Raw genomic sequence first — 18,888 nt, 5'->3', positions numbered from 1 at the left:
CTCCTAGGAGCAGATTGTGCACTCTACCTCCTTAATCGGCAGAGAGGTTCTGCTCACCAGCTTTACCAGTGATTGTAAGATCATGGTCAGGTTACTTACGCCCATATTTTTAAACAGGGTCTCTAAGTTTGGGTGTTTCAGTTTTCGTATGCCCAATTTCAGGCACCTAGCACTTGAATTTCACAGGCACTGGGCATACTCACAACTCCAGTTGAAGTCCAGGGGAACTGCAGGTGATCAGTACCTCTTCAAAATCAGGCGTGAGGTGTCTCCCATTGGGCATCCAAAAACAAAAGCACCCACAATGAGTGACCATGTCCCCAAAATTAAGCCTTAACTTCTCTTGCCTCATTTTTTCCATTCATAAATGGGGGTGCTACTCACCACTTTTTAGTTACCTCAGGCCAGAGGACAGCACTAGCTTCCATCAGGCAACCTTCCCCACACTAGATACATCCAAGTAGAGCAGTTGCTTTTCACAGGGCCGCCCAGAGGATTCAGGGGGCTTGGGGTCTTTGGCGGCGGGAGGCCCCCGCTGCCGAATTGCTGCCGAAGACCTGGCACTTCGGTGGCAAGTCCTGGGGTGGAAGGACCCCCGCCGCGGGTCTTCGGGGCACTTCGGCGGCAGGTCCCGGAGCAGAAGGCCCCCTCACCGCCGAATTGCCGTTGAACATCCGGAGCAGAAGCAGCTCCGGGGGCCCGGGCCCTGCGAGAGTTTTCCGGGGGCCCCGGAGCGAGTGAAACTCTCCTGGGGGCCCCTGCAGGGCCCAGGGCAAATTGCCCCACTTGCGCCCCCGTCTCCCCCCCTGGCTTTTCATTTCTTAAACCACATCATTGTTCAATATCAACAGGACTAAAACAGAATACAGGAGACCTGGCACAGGGAATAAAATCCCAAACATAACAGTGAAACCCTGTCTTGGACAAATTTATCATATCCTCTTCTGACAGACTCTCCAGGTTTCATGGTTTACACTTGGCCAACACTTACATTAATTATTATTATTAATTATTATTATTTATATTACTGTAGTATGTAGGAGCCCTAGTCATGGACCAGGATGCCTGGGCGTACAGCTAGGTGGTGTACAAACACAGAACACAAAGACAGTCCCTGCTCCAAGGAGCTTACAACCTAAGTATAAAACAAGAGACAACAGATGGATACAGAGAGACAGAGGGGTACAAGGGAACAATGAGACAACACTGGTCAGCATGGTAGGCAGTGGGCTCAGCACACCAGCAGACTAACCATTGTAAAGCTCTTTGCAGGCATCATGGCAAAGGAACTTGCGCTGCCATTGAAGATATTTAACCCAAAATGACCAAAACAGAACCGAAAGCGTAAAGAGATTAAAAAGATGTTACACATTAAAGGAAGAGATTCAATCACCCTCACATCAAGTGGTATCTTACTAATAACTAGACACACTGACTTCAATAGGATGAACTGTGGAGTAAGGTACGACTCAGCATGACCCAGGGTAGCCCTAACGGTATTACTCAGGAGCCTAGGGAAGTCTATGTAGCAAAATGATTCTATACACATAGGGTCTGATTCTCTGTGGAGTCAGTTATGCTGGACAGTGGGTATAGAATATAACCAGGCAGCACAGATGTAAATGTTGACACACAGTGTGAGGCAGTGGAGAATCAGGCCCATGGTGTATACGTCTACATATTATCACACACACAGGCCAAAATCCAGGCCCTCCCTCAGCAGCACAAAGATGCCCCAGGCAGCCAAACCAGTGCGGTTCTGCTGCACAAGAGGCTGCGTGTGGGGGCTGTGCTGCAGGACATGTGCACCCGCTACTTGGTGTAAAATGAACCTCAGTGGGAGCTTCTTGCACAGCAGCTTGAGAGTGTGGGCCACAGAAAGGCCAAGGAAGCTTAGGATCATCTTCCTCAATTGGGGGCCGCCTACGTCCCCAAGGAGCTATTCCCATAATTGGGCTGCTTTGCGACACACAAAAAGTAGAATTGCAGGAGGGAGAAAGAGAATCATTCAATTATTTTTGTAATTGTCTGCACAAAAGGGAAATGGACATCCTACCATCTGTCACTCTTCCATGGTATACAATAGTAATTATTAATGTAATCAGTTTTCTGATCATGCTTTCAATCTTTGCACCAAAGCTCTTATGCTATTCCATATGAGCAGGACTCCCCCACACCCCGGTATTTTGCCCCATTTCCTTTACCACTGGACCAATTTTTCTAATATGAACATTTTAATTGAAATTGGAATTAAAATATGATTGCAATCTAAATTGGATAGAGGAGCTTTAACCTTCTGGTTTCTAGCAATCGTAATATTTTATGGCTGAAAGAGCTAAATCTAATTGTGTTTTTTTTCCCTTCTCCATCCATCCCATGTTTCTGAACTGTGGATTTGTGCATCCTAATAAACCTAACTCAGGAGACATTTCTAACCAAATGGCTAGACCTTCACATATTATAATTGATGTGTTTCTAAGGAGAAATAATTAGGAGGGGAGTGGTGGGTGGAGGGGCATTTCTAAATGATATGCATCTAATATCCCTTCTGTTGATCACATTTGCACATTCCTTGGTTATATTAGATTTGTATTCAGTGCATATCTTTCAACTGATGTGGACTGATAGATGCACTACTATCAGGGGCGGCTCTAGGAATTTTGCCGCCCCAAGCACGGCAGGCAGGCTGCCTTCCGCGGCTTGCCTGCGGACGGTCTGCTGGTCAGCGGCCGGCGGACCTCCCGCAGGCGTGCCTGCGGGAGGTCCGCCGAAGCCGCGGGACCACCGGACCGTCTGCAGGCAAGCTGCCGAGGGCAGCCTGCCTGCCGCCCTCGCAGTGCCGGCAGAGCGCCCCCCGTGGCTTGCCGCCCCAAGCACGCGCTTGGCATGCTGGGGCCTGGAGCTGCCCCGACTACTATGACCTACAGTGAAACTGTCAGTTTTGGAATACAGCATGCAGGAGATTGTGTGTGGTTGGCAAGGAAGGCAGAGTGCCATTGAACTGCTTCTGCTCACCTAGGCCCCAGTTCAGCAAGGTGCTTAATCATGTGCCTAACTGTAGGCACCCAAGGTAGGTAGTCCCACTGAATTGCAAATGATGCAGGAATGACCACATAAGAAAGCTAAAAATAGATTGGGGTGGGGGACTTCCTTTTTTAGCAGCTTGAATGGTAATGGTTTCAATGGACTACTCATATGCCAAAATCAGGCTTGTGATTAAATTGATTGCTGAATCGGGGTTTAGAAGTCATAGCAAAGCACCCCTTCACTTCAACAGTGCAGAGCTGGAGCCTTAGGGCCTGATCCAGATTCCATGGAAATACTTTTATTGGGTTCCGTAGGCTTTGGAACAGGCCCTTAAGGCTGATCTGATCCAGAGCTGAGCATCAACTTCTACCCATGTCAGAGCATTCAGAAGCCTAAAGAGGTGCCCAGCACCTCACAGGTTGGACTATTTTTGAGTCCCATAGATTAGAATGACGATTAGTAGGAAAAGTCTTTTAGTTGCTCTTTCAATCATTCAGATATCAGTTGAAAAATAGGTCATTACCTTCTAGACTCTCTAATACACTAGTGACAGAAGCGATTGCCATTCAGTTTGTCCTTATTGCTCCATTTGGATGAATTAACAATTCCATTTAAAAAATATCTGTGTGAAAATGTTTTGGGGCCAACTGCATTAGACTAGAGCCTCACTGTGTGGAACGTGCAAAGAGTGCAAAGTTACCTGCAGTAGAAACAGAAATTGCTGTTCGAACCATTCCTTTTTAAAGCAGAGTTTCTGGTGGTCAAAGAACTGTGCTGTTCCAGTTGCTCTAAATTGGCTGCTTTAGGCAAAGGTCACACTGTGGTATCAATTACTTGCTACTACCTGGAAAATTTAATTTCATGCCCTGCAGTAGGTCTGCTTTCTTCTCTATTGTGATTGGCAACTGTTTCCCTGTTGGTAACGAGAATAGCTCGTTTACTTGAAGTGATTACAAACCAGAAGCTCACTTGTTCACAATGGCAGCTTCAGGTGGCTAGCATAACCAAAAGAGCTGTTGCACTAATGCATTCAGATTAATGGAATCAAAGCCATTTCTCGCTCTCTTCATAACCTTTTATGGTATTGTGTTGTGTGTGTTTTGTAATCATGTCAATCTACTCCCTGTTGTCCAACTGTTATTTAGGTTAACATGCAGTTCCTGCAGGTTAATAGTAGAAGGCAAAGAAAACCAGAGGAAATTAGTGAGCTAAAAAAGCCTCTATTTTTAGCTAGCACAACTACAAAGTAACTGAAGTCTGGTTAAGTCTACATATTTTTTAATTTAAAAAGATATTTTGCTTGAAAATCACTTTTCAAATCTCTCTCTCCTTCCTTTTAAGATACAGGGATCCCCTTGAAGTTTGAAGTATGTTTTCTGTTTTGTGGGTCCGCTTTACTACTGCTTACAAGACCCAGTGATTCAAAGAGCTGCTTCCTTCCTTTGGGACACGTTATGCCATCGATTTTTAGGCAGAACGCCTAAATGATTTAAATAGGGATTTCTGCTTAAAAATTGATTGTACAATGTGGCCTGGTGACAGAGAGCAAGAAAGCACAGGAGTGACAGTTTGATCCTTCTTTGCACGTGTAGAAGATCTTGCTTTATAATTCACGAAACCCAATGAGTGTGTTTTGACAGATGAAGAATTATTCCAACCCCCCAAATGGTAAGTATTGGAGAGAAAGTATCTATGAAGGTGAATACCAATATATTAACTATGTCCATGCCTCAACAAAAAAAAAACCTATTACTGAGTCTCAGCAACTGAAAGAGATGTTACATGATGTTAAAGGTCCAGATTTTGCTGCATGAAGTAATACTTTACTCCATGAATAGTCACAGTGGGACCAGGAATATATCCGTCCCACAGAGAGTTTACAGGATAGGGGCCTGATCTAAAGCCCTTTAAAGTCAACAAAATGGCTCTCACTGACCTCAATAGGCTTTGAATCAAGCCCTAAGGACCCAGTCTAGAAATTCTTACTGGATTCTTATTCAGGTGAAATGCCCGTAAGAATAAGGAATGAGTATGGGATCCAAACCCACATGCCATGCTTGCACCTGGTGCTAAGTTGCCATAGTGGAAGCTGAAGGTCTGTATTGACCATAAAGCAGGTACAGCATGGGGTGATAAAATAGCTCAATCTCCATGGCTATTTCAGTTCTTTTCTCTTCTGAGACTGCCAACAAGGGAACCATGTAGTGCTTTTTATGATGTGGACATTAGTCTATTAGACCATCAGCTCATTTCATGCCTACTTACAGACCTAGGAACCTAACTTTAGGCAGAATTATCAGCCCCAACCTACAGCAGCAGCCATGGAGCAGCTCCAAAGCACTTGCTACAGGATGTGGGTGGGAGCATAGCAGATACAGCCCTATGTTTCCTTCTCCCTGTTCACATTATTTTGAGCCCGAGTAAGTCCTGTGTCCTGCTTGCAACCCTCCCTTTCCATGCTCTGCTGGAGAGAACCACAGCTCTGCTCTGGGAGGCATAAGGGACTGCACAGACCCCCGTTTGGCTTCCTGCCTGCATCCCTCATTTGGCAGAAATATAGAACCTTCTAATGATTCAGCATTTCACCCAAACAGGAGACTTTTGTTTCTAGGGTGGATGACCAAGTACTTTTACAAGCTCTTCTAATGCCTCTATCTAGCAAAGCACTTGAGCACCTTAACTATAGGGGGTTGGACTAGATGACCTCCTGAGGTCCCTTCCAACCCTGAGATTCTATGATTCTATGAGTACACACCAGCAGGTCTACAGAGACCAGTGAATACGTGACACGTGAGTGCGCTTGAGAAATCACACCCCTGTTAAAGTCCCCCATTACTGCTCCACGTAGACAGGTCCTCAGATACAAGTAGCTCTTTCCAGTGTGTTTCTGGTATTTATTGGATAAATGCCAATTTCATTTCTTTTTGAGTCTGGAGGTGTTTATCTGGTAAAACCTAAAACCAGAAGCCCTCAGAATGAATTAGTCATAATTCAGTTGAGGGGAGGATTAGCTCAGTGGCTTGAGCATTGGCTTGCTAAATCCAGAGTTATGAATTCAATCCTTGAGGGGGCCGTTTGGGGGAACTGGGGTAAAAATCTGTCTGGGGATTAGTCCTGCTTTGAGCAGGGGGTTGGACTAGATGATCTCCTGAGGTCCCTTCCAACCCTGATAATCTATGATTCTATGAACTGTATTTGTAGACTCTCTGAAGACAATGGGATTACTCACATGCTCAAACCGAAACCAGTCCTTAATTGTTGTGCTGGATCTGGGTCTCAGTTCACCATGGGGGGAAATAATCACCCCTCTCCATCCTGTCCTTATTTGTTTTTACACCTTCATACAAATTAGAAATCTATTTGTAAAACAAATGTGCCAAATACTTCTACCCAATGTGCTACCTAGAGTTTCTCCTAAGAGCAGCATTATATTGCCAGAGCTGGTAGGAATTTAGATAATTATTAGTGAATTGGTACTGATATCCTCATGATGTCAGAGGCAACCTGGAACAAATTTGCATCTCTCACAGAAAGGCAGAGATTCTGGCCCCCAAAAGACAAGTCGTTTCTTTCCCCCTACAGCTGTTGCACCCCCTTTCTGCAACTTGAAAATATTATTATTAATTATTATTATTATGATGTAGTAATGCTCTCAATTTCTTGTTACTTTGCAGTTAGTGAAAAATTGCTATGGATCTGCTTTCACAGTATGGAGCACAAGCATTCAAAATGCAATTTAGTAATTTAACCATAAATGATAAGTAATTTCAAACTGTGACACATTCCCAGCTCTAGATGAATTGCAGATGACCCCAGTGATTCAGACATATTGCCTCAAACATAATGGGATGAATAATGATTTTGTTTGGGGGCAACATATTAAACTACATGGATTCTCTGTAGACAGTCAGTGAACAGGGAGACCAAGCAGGTCTCAGAGAATGTTCAGACTTTAAATCTTCAGTGTAACATGTGCCACATCTGGTTAAAGATTTAAAGAAACAGATGCTTTTCATTTTCTTGAGAAGATGAAGTCACTCAGGATCCTTAAGTTTAGGCCAATACTTCGGGAACAATCAACATTTCTGACATTCAATAAATGTCAAAAACAAAACAAATGCCTGTAAACTTATGGGCACCCGTTGATCACTTTTCAGAAATCTTCTTTAACTCTCATCATCTTCCTTTGTGTATTTAAATATCAATTATTACTGGAACTCAAGCAAAATTACCTATTTGAAAGAGCTAAAACATGGTAATTATTTTGTTGTTGTTATTGTTGGGAATCTCCAATGTCATAAATCCAGCTTCACATCTGGAAATGGATTCTTCAGACTGCAGGGTGCACTCATCTAGGGGGATATTTTCAAAGGCACGAAGGAGAGATGGGTGTCCAACTCCCATTGAGCTGGACACCCATCTCCCCTCTGTGCTTTTGAAAATCTCTCTGCTAACGATTCTTTAACTGAAAGGAAAGTGATGGAGGACTCTGATATAGATACTCATAGAAGTTAAAGTCAGAAGGGACCATTATGATCATCTAGTCTGACCTCCTGCACAACGCAGGCCACAGAATCCCACCCATCCACTTCTATAACAAACCCCTGTCTGAGCAAGGATCACATGGTAAGGTGGATTCCAGGTAGAGATGTGAATATTGCAGTATTAATTCTCTGCATCTTTTGCATTGTATAGCTGATGTGTATTTGGTGAAGAATAACCGTGGAGGCCACTTCCAGGGGATGCAGAAAAAGTCTTGAATCATCTCATTCAACTCTGGTGCCGCTCACATTTTCCTAACCCAAGAGCTGGTATTGACAAGTGTCCTGTGGTTTTCTTTTTTCCAGTCCTTCTCTCACTTTGTCTTTCTGCTTCCCTTTTCTAGCCTTAAAATTAGCATGGTTCAATTTTAACTTATCACTGAGAGAGCTCTCTGCAGAAGGCACTGACTCACTCTCCCTCTTTCTCCCTTCCCCCCATTCTCTGCCTCTCTCTTATAATGGAAAGAACATAAACAGCTGCTATATAGGAAAACAGGAAAATCCACCTCCCACCTCTTCCTTCCACTCAGCAACTAGAATCCTTCATAGCATAGTAATGACAGACAATTCCATCCCATCAATATCACATTATGAGTGGCTTATCATTGTTCTAAACTCTGAAAGAGGAAAATAGTAAGGTGATCAAGGACAAATTATGTAACAAGACCCTTGGGATTTTCTTTATTGGAATTTCCCTTTGTAGGGTGCCCTATTTGTTCTATTGCAACAACAACAAAAACAACACCTCACCTTCAAAACCCTGTAACCATATGGCCAGGGGCATAAAACATCAAGGCATCAATCACAATCCCACTAAAAAGCCAAGATAGGGCCCTTCACCCATTGATTATGCTCCACTGGGGACACCACCACTTTGAGTGTGTGAGAAATCTGTCATTTATTAATATTAAATGCCAAGAAGAGACCTGAACAATTTGGCTTTAACACAAAAAAACAAGAACATCCACTGTAACTAAAGCACAGCCCAGCAACTCATCAGCATAAGAGACAGTTATATAACGTGGGAGGAACAGAGCCGAGTGCATTTCCATAACTAGCCCTTCTGCCATGGGGTGGAAGCAGGAGACCTGGGGACTCTTGCCATAATCCTCTGCTCTGAGAGGGAGGGCTTAGAATTCCCACCAAATATTTCTGCTGCTGTTGCCAGTACTGAGGGGGGAAGCATTCCCACCAGAAAGGTCAGAAGTAGGGAAGAAGATGGTAGAGTCACAGACAGGGCTTGAGTAAAGTAATCTGGGTCCCCAGACACACCATAACATGGGGTCCCTGTGGCCCTGTCCCACACCTGGAGTGGCAGTGGTTTTTGGGCCTCCCCTCCCAGAGAGGCAGGAGTAGTGGCATGGAGCCCGCTTATCAAACTGCAGGAGTAGTAGCATGGCTCCCTCTCCCTTCAGGAGCAGCAGGAGTGTAAGCTAGTGCTTACCAGAGAAGTTGTGGTGTATCCAGTTAGGTTGATGGGCCAGGCTCACCACAGTTTTCTTGTACCACTTAGTCTTCTACTGCTGATGGGGTGGTTGGACTTAATATCCTGTTGAGATATATGGAGTGGTTCATTCCTCTCAGAACTAGTTTTTCAGGTTGCCTGCAGACTCAGGCAGCCATCCCTCCAGCAGGGCTAGAACCTGAGACCATGGGGGTTCTGAGCCACTGACATCTCCACACCAGACTTAGGCTAGGCTGGCCCCAGCAGGAAGTACTGCCCAGCAGGACCTGAGTGACAGCTCCTCACAGCCCACTGATTGGCTGGCACTGGTACTTAAGCCAGGAAGCCATGACAGGGAGTTGTCCAAGCAACAGTATAGACTGCCAGCCTGCCTGGCTTCAGACCCTGCACACGAGAGATCCCATACTCTGGCCTCTGACCCTGGATGCCTCTTGATATCTGATTCTTGGTTTACCATCTGGCCTACCTCAGACCCCGACCTCCCAGTAAACTGACTCTGACTGCCTCCTGGTGCCTGACTTCTGGTTTACCCTCTGGCCTGTCTGTTACCCTACTTAGCCTGACTCCCAACTCCCACTCTGATTGCTAGGAATGACCACCCATGACCCGGTCATGACAGTAACTATGTGTGCATCGTACTACTGCTGATGTTGTTCACTATGCAAAATCCTCTGAAATCAGTGGCATGCTCCAATAAAACTTTAGCATTTATTATAAAATTATTCCCAAAATGCCATGGGATGAGATTTACTACATGATACAGGGTAGGCTGCTTCTGTTACTCCATGGGGATGTTATATACCAGGTAGCCCTCTGTGCTTTGATTTGTATTACAGGGTGCAGTACTGAAGCAGTTAATTCAAAAATGCCATAAGAAATTTAAAGCATTGCTTTGTTTTAAAATGGGGATCTTGGCAGAGAACTTGAATGGAATACTGGGTGGTAGGGCAATGCAATTTGAAGTGGCTAAGATACAGGAAGAAACCATGAAGAATAGAAAAAAAAAATCAGACTGCAGGTCAATGGGCTGGTTTCAATTGGCACTGATGCATGGCAAGAAGGCTACTGGGCATGCTCACATTTTTCATTATCAGCCATTTCAAAGCAATTTTTGAAAAAGCATGCAGGATTAGTTTGCTTGAAGGGCTAACTATCTGCAAAAGCATTTTTTTTAAATGAAGCTATTATTAGCCTGACAGGTTGGAATATACATCCATAGGAACCCTAAGAATTGTTTGCCAATATCTAGATCAAAGTTTTGAATTGATTTAAATACCTTTTTGGAAAATAAGAATTCACATCTGGACTGACAACCTGCATGCCAAGTTTCAGCCTAATGAACTTTGAAATGGATGAGATATTCTATTAGCAAGCATCAAAGCCCAGAGTTTCTAATAAAGGTGCTTGGCAGTCATTTATAGCCACAGAGGCACTTGTATAATGACAGTGCACTAGCACTTAATTGACAGAATCCTGTTACAGAGTGTCATTCCATGCTGACAAAACTGCATTTAATTTGTCCCTCATCATTTATCAGCTGGCACATGAAGTCTAGACTCTCACGTTTTATCACATCAGAACAAGTTAATGCAGCCATAAGCACAGCTGTGGTCTACATAACAGCAACGATCTGTTTATATAAAGCAGCTCTTCAGTTATTATCCTGTTTTTTCTCTTTTATTGATACATGCCTGATATTGGCAGAAAAATAGAAAAGCTTTTTATGAGGCTGGAGTTTGTTGGAAACACCCTTTTATTTTTTTGCTTTCTTGCATGCCAGATGTGAGGAGTGCTGATACTCTTAAAGGAAACCGCACCCATTTTGCTCAGCTCAGCTGTCAGAAAGCTCAAAGAAACAGGCATTTCTCACCATGATTAAACTGGGAAATGTATTAGAAAAGGACATTTTAAAACAGCAATTGCCATTTTTGAGACTCCCATTGGAGGTAGATGTCATGCCAAGAAGTAATGTCACTTATGACTGCAAAATTTGCACAAGCAAAACAAACAAGTAAACAGCCCAAGTCGTATACATACAATAGCCTATTTTGCAAATGCAAATACCCATTGTGTGCACAAGCAAAATTTTCTGTGGAGAAGTCTCTAGACCAGAATCACTTATCTGAACCCCCACAAACTTAGGGGTTCACATAGATCCAAAACACATTTGGATTGAACTAAAGAAGATGACTGCACAAAAACCTTGCAGATCCTAACTACAGGGTGCCAGTTCAGAATTGCTAGCTGTAAGAACACAGGACTTGATCCTGCCACATGTCTCCCGTACAGCCTCCTATACATGCTTAGTGAGGTCATATGCAGCATTCATGAACTGTGATAAATAATGCACCATGCTTAGTATGGTGAGCCAGGACCTAACTTCACAGCCATTTCACATGGCTTCATAGCACTCAGAAAGTGGCACATTGGGTGGAAGTAACAGGGCTGGCTATTGCAGTGGTGCCAAGCCCCTGTCTACAGTATGAAAATAGAGTGCTCAGAATCCATTGAGTTGGAAAGCTGGTTCCCTTGATAGGAAAAGTACAGCGGGTGCCAGGCTCTCCATCACTGACCGCCCTAAATGGTGAGTGGTACCTCACTGGGCCAAGAAGCTCCTGCATGCCCCTTAGTGACTCTCAAAATGCACATCTGTCCATCAAGTGATGTGTTGTCAACATGTTAACAATGGGCTCCAACAGAAAGATCCCTCCTTAGACTGTAATGATCCCTCCTTAGACTGTAATGTCACGGGAGTGTGATTACTCATGGGTGGTGAGAAGGGGGCATCTATTCATCTGATTTCTTAAAAGCAGAACCAAAAAAGGTGGTAAGAAACATATATTAAACTGCACTAGAAATGATTAAACATTGTTCCTGGAAATAGGGGGACCAGATGTCCCGATTTTATAGGGACAGTCTCAATTTTTGGGTCTTTTTCTTATATAGGTCGTATGAAAGGAGACTTGAGGAGCTCAGTTTGTTTTCCTTAACCAAAAGAAGGATAAGAGGAGATATGATTGCACTCTTTAAATATATCAGAGGGATAAATACCAGGGAAGGAGAGGAATTATTTCAGCTCAGTGCTAATGTGGACACGAGGACAAACGGATATAAATTGTCAGTCAGGAAATTTAGGCTTGAAATTAGATGAAGGTTTCTAACCATCAGAGGAGTGCAATTCTGGAACGGCCTACCGAGGGAAACAGTGGGGGCGAAGGACCTCCATGACTTTAAGATTAAGCTAGATAAGTTTATGGAGGGGATGGTATGATAGGATAACGGGTTTAGTCAATAGGTCAATAACATGCCACAATGGTAATTAGTACAAAGGGTCAATGATAGGATATTGTTAGCCTTTTTCCAGAGGGTCTGGCTTGAGAGTCTTGCCCGCATGCTCGGGGTTCAGCTGATCGCCATATTTGGGGTCGGGAAGGAATTTTCCTCCAGGGTAGATTGGCAGTGGCCCTGGAGGTTTTTCGCCTTCCTCCGAAGCATGGGGCAGGGGTCGCTTGCTGGTGGATTATCTGCTACTAGAAGTCTTTAAATCATGATTTGGAGCATTCAACAGCAGAGTCAAGGGAGAGAATTATTTCAGGAGTGGGTGGATCGGCTTATGTAGCCTGCATCTTGCAGGAAGTCAGACTAGATGATCATAATGGTCCCTTCTGATCTTGAATTCTATGATTCTATGATTCTAGGTTCCTATTATACCCCACTCCCTGTCCTAATTTTTCACACTTGCTGTCTGGTCACCCTACCTGGGAAATATCCATGTTTGTTGATAGTACAGCACAGCGTCTGGCTTGTATTATCTAAAGAAGGGGACTGGGATGAAGACCTTGTAAAGGAAGAAAGGGGGAATCCTGGGGAACAGCATATTGGCATACTTACCATAGGAAAATTTTACAGCCAAACTCATCACCATCTCTGTGTAAATGAAAGGGATACGGATTTGTAGATTTCCTATGGTAACATACTTGTCATATTCATTTTCAAACTTGAAAACAGAGATCTGCAGAACCTGTCCGTAATGTAATTTAAAAGAGCTGCATTCCAATAAAAGCCCTGATGTCAAAGTGTTTTGTTCTTTACTGAAGTGCTTCTGCATTGGATTCTTTGGTACTGTGCAGTGCTTTTTAGTCACACTCTCCCCCTATCTCCCCCGCCATTTGAATCAGTTTGAAACCAGCCACACAACTGCAGCCCCCCTGGACAAAGGCCTCCAGGAATATATTTTTCCAAGTACTGCGGAGCAGATAGATGCACAAAACTTGTTTACAGGCAATTAAATGTGTGCATTTTTTCCTAAATACAGATGACTGTCCAATCAAATGTGCCCAGGGTTTTACTGAGGTAAAATAATTGAGTGTCATGATCAGTTAAAGCGACAACAATGCAAAGCCCAACTATATTAAAAGAAATGCAATCCGTCAACTCTTTCCCCTAAAGATGAAATTAAAAATATAAAATCACAGGCCCCATTGTTATGGACGTAATGCTGAGTGGACACAGGTTTGCAGAAAACACCTGGAAAAGGATACTAGGAAAGAGGTCTCCTAAACAGACAAAGAACACATCGCTAATACAAGCATGTCTAGCAAATGGTAGCTGGTAACACAGAATCACTTCAACCTATGCACAGTGAGAATCATTGTGCTGACCTATTCCTTTGGGTTCTGCTGACAGCTGAGTTTGCAGGTTCCTGCAGAGCTGGTCAATGCATTGTAATTAAATTTTCTGGCAGAACTCTGCATTACTTAAGGGATCTACAAGACTGGGCTCTTTTTCAGTGATGGCTACTAGAGATGTTTTATTTTTGCCCTGTGAAAAGATGTATATAAACAACAGAGGACATGGAGATTGCAAGACCATATATTGTTATTCTATATATTGCACCAATTGACATCAGGGCCCCATCGTGCTTGGGGCTGTACAAATACAATCATGATCTTTTTCCTGAAGAACTTAAAATCTATGAGCAATATAAAGGGGCAGATTCTCAGCTGGTGCAAACTGACATAGTTTCATTCAAATGAATGGGACTGTGACAATTTACGAGTGCTGAGGATCTGCCCTGGGGTCTTTCTAAGGCTTCAGAAAGGGGATGGAAACAAATCTGAGTGGCATGGTAATAAATTACAGCATTTTGGTAATCTTTGGAAATGTTTGTAAAGATGTTAAAATGGACCAGAACTGTAACAAGCAAAACCAAGATCCTATTAAAAGGAACAAGCTGTCTACCCTTTAAATGAATACCTTTTCTTTTTAGAACCAGCTAATGTAATGCAAGCGTAACAACAATGACCTATATTATCAAAGGGGACTAATGATTCTGAGTGCCTCTATTTTGGGTGCCAAATTGGAAGCATCTGCTGAGCAGCCATCCTCTGAGAGATTTTGGGCATCCAAAAATGAAGTGATCCAAAAATCACTGGTTGTTTAGGAAAATCTAGTCCAGTGAGCCTCTTACATGATTTTTCAAGTCTTTTAACTCTCATCTTCTCTAGTCCCTGCTCACCTTTTGTTCATTGCCACCCCTTGTTGTGTTATGTCTCATTCAGACTGGAAACATCTCTAGCATAGATTCCTGCCCTTTTTTAATTGTCTGCAAAGTACCATGCACACCTATGGCTCTTTATCAATACAAAATAATTATAATTAATAATTAGCTACCAGGATAAACCGACCATCTGGCATTTTGAAGAGTAGCAAAAGAGATTTAGGACTAGAAATGAAGCATTCACTTTTAGGAACCATCTACTATCTGAACCGCTGATAGTAATATTCAAAATTACAATTGCACTATTCCACACAGCAGCATTCAAATGTCAGTCCGATATAATGTTTTAGGCTGGAATGTACCTTACAGGCACCAGCTTGTAGGGAGAACAACCAGGGGGCATGGTGCTTCCTGACCATTGTTGCTACCCCTTATATGGTGTGGCCTGTGCTCTTGTCCACAGACGGCTAACTTATATGTCAGTCCGATATAATGTTTTAGGCTGGAATGTACCTTACAGGCACCAGCTAGTAGGGAGAACAACCAGGGGGCATGGTGCTTCCTGACCATTGTTGCTACCCCTTATATGGTGTGGCCTGTGCTCTTGTCCACAGACGGCTAACTTCACTGTTTCCTAGTGAAGAGGGGCTGGAGCTATGATCCCACCTCCTTTTTTCCTCTCCTTGCCATTTTTGGGGAGCTGTCTAGTGCAAGGTGAGTACAATTGTGCTCAGTCTGTGAAAAGGGATGGAGAGCATCCCTGAGCCCTCTCCCAGCACCTGCTCTGCGGCTGGGCATGGTCTAGTCCTTTATGTTTTGAATGTCCTCTTAAAAAGCAAGGGTGTTCTGCGTGATCTCCTTCTTGCAGAGCTACACATGGTGTCTGAAATACTCACATTGGAAAATTCAGCCTATGTCTACAAAATGCGTATCTCCTGAGAGGAATTCTCCATAAATATCTGGGAAATGTCACCATGGGCTTGCGGCTAAGGCAAGAAATGAACCTTGGCTGACCTCTTGTGTAGTTAGCTGTAATCCCTCACTTCCTCATGGAGTTGGCCGAATGGTCTAAAAAACCCATGGACCTTTCTGTAAATCATAAATTCAGTGGGCTGTTGGTTTGGGGGATTTGGGGAACGGATTACAGGAAGTAGCAAGGAATAATGATGTTCTGGGCTGCTTCATCATTTTCCATACGCAAAAGAGTTTACATATGTTGTCTGCTACTTCCCCTGTGGATTTGTATTTCCTCCTTCGAAGAAACTGAACTAGCTTCAGAGTGACATTAATCAAAACTGTATTTTAAATGACAGTACTTGGTACTATGGGAATTGCCATCTCTCTAACAAAAGAAATAGACTGTCCATTTAAATAATAGTCAGGTCTGGGTAAAGGATAGGCCAATAAATATATATTTCTGTCTACATCATTATTAAATCCTTTCATTTTGTCATCTGGCACATCTTTTCAATACTTGCAATATGCACATTAAGAGCCTGATTCTGAAGACATCAGAAGAGCAGTGATATGTGCAGCTGTGCACATACAGTTATACGGTTTGCACACACTACTGTGGTAATTGCATCCACAGATCTTAGCTTGCAGTTACACACTTTTTGCAGACATCCTTGGGGTCTTCTGGCATTTCAAAAGCTTAAGAATACAACCCATCTAGCTTGGAGAGTTTGTAACGAATGACCAAAACCCAGTCACAGAATGTAAAAATATGTCTTTTTTAAAACACAAGCTTCATTCATCCATGTATGAACATTTTTCTTGAGTTGCAGAGGTGCTGAGCACTCACATCTCCATCTGAATGTAAAGGGGTTGCTCAAAACCTCTAAAATCAGATCCTTAGTGATTTATTCTTTTGGGCCACATTCTGGTCCTATCAAAGTGAATGAGAGTTTAGTCAATGACGTCAGTGGATCAGGATTTGGCCCTTGATTTGTGAGGAATGTGTGTGCGTAATTTCTGAGAAATTAAACTACAGTTAGCAATGACCTCTTTCATATTCAACTAGACGAGCTCCGTGTAGAATTCTTTCAGTTCATTAAGGTGGGATTATTTCTGAAGAACAGAAACTAAAACAGTTCTGACGGTAGCAACATCTGCAGAGCCATAAGTGTCTACTTTAGGGTCTCTGATGAAAAGAATTCAGAGGACAGTTACACATGTGATACATTGTGTGTGTGGGGGGGGAATAGATAGATGACAACTGACTAAAAATACATTAAGGAGTATAATACAGAAGTATCTGTCACAGCCAACATTTTCAAACCTGGGTATCTTATCTATATTTGGACCCCTAAATAAAAGTGGTCTGGTTTCCAGAGGTGCTGAAAAGCCACCTTTGCTCCCCAGCCTTGGGCCTGCACCAAGCACAATTCAGCTAAAGCTGAAAATCCAAACCTTAATCTTCTACAGAAGTCCTCTTGTCTTTTCCATAGATACGCGTAGGAATTTCTGTCGACATTTGGCTGTTATGGAAATCAATTTCTTTTAAAACATTTAGGCCAAATTCTGTCCTTGGATGAGTGCACATTGCTTCCATAGAGTTCTTCTTTGTAGGAGAGTCATCACCTTTTATAACAACAAACAACAACAACCCTATTATATCATCAAATTCCATTACAAGATACAGAAAAATTCAGGGCAGTAAAAGCCTGTAGTTTATATAACTATATCCTTTAATCATACGTGTACAGTTAGAGCATACTGCCGGATTGTCATAAACCCACTAAATAAAAATCAGAGGGCAGATTTTGGATACCATTAGGCGATGAGGAAGATCTATGGCTGTATAAATTAAATAGACATTTTGAGGTAAAAAACATGTGAACACAAATTCAGTGTTTTTGCTCAAGTAAACATTGTTGGGATGACTTGGCTACAGATCAATGTAAGTAGCAAACATTTTTAAATACAGAGCTGCTTGTGTGTAAAAGTTAGACAAACCCTAATCTTCAGAAGGGTATTCCAGAGGTCACTAGAACCTGGATCATATCCAATTATATAAACCCTTGTATGTTTGGGAAAGCTGTCTATTTAACTGAGAACACTCACTAAATTCTGCTGATAGGTGGGCTGAATCTGGAATAAAACACAGCTACAAAGGCCTTTATAAAGTTATCCATGGGCTTAAGCTCAACTAAGTAATTGATAGCCTATGAACCCTGAAGAGGCTAGGTTTTGAAAAAGTTGGAGAATTATGAAAGAAATGTGCTATGATTTGTTATTAAGAGCATCACAGTCCTGGGATCACAAATTATTATCTTAAAGCTTTAACTGCTTCTGCTTACTCTTGACAAAGAATCGCTAGATCACACAGTTGCCTTTTTGGACAAAATGGTTTCTGTTGGTGGGTGATTTGTACAATCGTGTTACTCTTCAGTTTTCTTTTTCTTTCTTTCCTTTTTGCATAAGTCTCTTTGATGATCATTAACCAGCATTTCAAACTCATACCTTTGTATAAACTTTCAGCTTCCATCTACCTGCAGCCAAAAAGCCTGTGAACTTCTCACCCAGAAAGGAGATGGGTATGACACCTGTGAATTTATATCTGAACTCCTCTGGGAAGGGCTGAAAAGTCCTCCTTCCCCCACTCTTGTCAGTCTTCTGTGTCCAAATCTTGTATAGAATTAGCTGAACCTGCATGGCAGCTCTTGAGAAGATTTATATTATGGCTGAGCTATAAGCGGTGCACATGAAATTAGTTAAAATAATGACTGTGGTAACAGTTTTTGAAGTACTCTCTGAAGCGGTCTGCTTCTGTCACATGACATCCTTGTTTCCCTTTCCACACACCCCAGACCAAACATCTGAAACAGATAGCCTGACTTCACTTAACTTTAGTCAGTCACAGTTAGGTCATCTGGGCCAAGGATTACCCTAGGGAAAGGAAGGAAACTGACTCCACAGGAAGGTGAAGAGGTTCTCCCACTAGGTTTGGAGGAGGGGAACTAATTCAGCTCAAGCCGTCTCATCATAATTCACGGCTCTAGACACATTAGCAGGGCTGTTCAGCGGGTATTCTGGCTAGCTACAGCGAAATCTGTTTACACTGTGAGGGTCCTGCTGCAATCATCAAATATTTGATATGCTGTCAGTTTACTTACAGGCTAAGTTTTCTTTTGTGTAGAACAAAAATTTGAAGCTGGACTCAAATAACGCCTCCCCTTCCCCCCCAAATTAATATAAATCTATATTATTCTGACTATTAAAATATAGATGTCTGGGATTAATTTATCCTTCATTTCACCCAAGCAATCCCAATGATTTACATGACCTACTATTCTCCACCGTCTGTTATTGTTCCAGAAGTAGCTATTATATATATTGTACTCTATACCATA

At 42.7% G+C, this 18,888-nt stretch overlaps 1 long non-coding RNA gene across 4 annotated transcripts in view; it reads right to left on the bottom strand.

Moving 5' to 3' along the window:
- Positions 1-18,888, bottom strand: part of LOC120407499 — a 45,085-nt gene that overhangs the window by 14,550 nt on the left and 11,647 nt on the right. Inside the window, exons 4-5 of one of the 4 annotated variants that reach the window (XR_005600063.1) lie at positions 16,946-17,116; positions 9,030-9,117 (exon numbers count right to left, since the gene is read on the bottom strand). This is a non-coding gene — a long non-coding RNA (uncharacterized LOC120407499). Of the gene's footprint in view, positions 1-9,029; positions 9,118-15,021; positions 17,117-18,888 lie in introns of those variants that run through there. The other 3 variants (XR_005600062.1, XR_005600059.1, XR_005600058.1) reach the window with 3 other exon arrangements.

The sequence above is a fragment of the Mauremys reevesii genome, linkage group 6 (assembly GCF_016161935.1).
Source record: "Mauremys reevesii isolate NIE-2019 linkage group 6, ASM1616193v1, whole genome shotgun sequence".
NCBI classification, from domain to species: Eukaryota; Metazoa; Chordata; order Testudines; family Geoemydidae; genus Mauremys; species Mauremys reevesii.
Note: the sequence above shows the minus strand (reverse complement) of the source record. Positions and strands in the feature narration are given on the sequence as shown.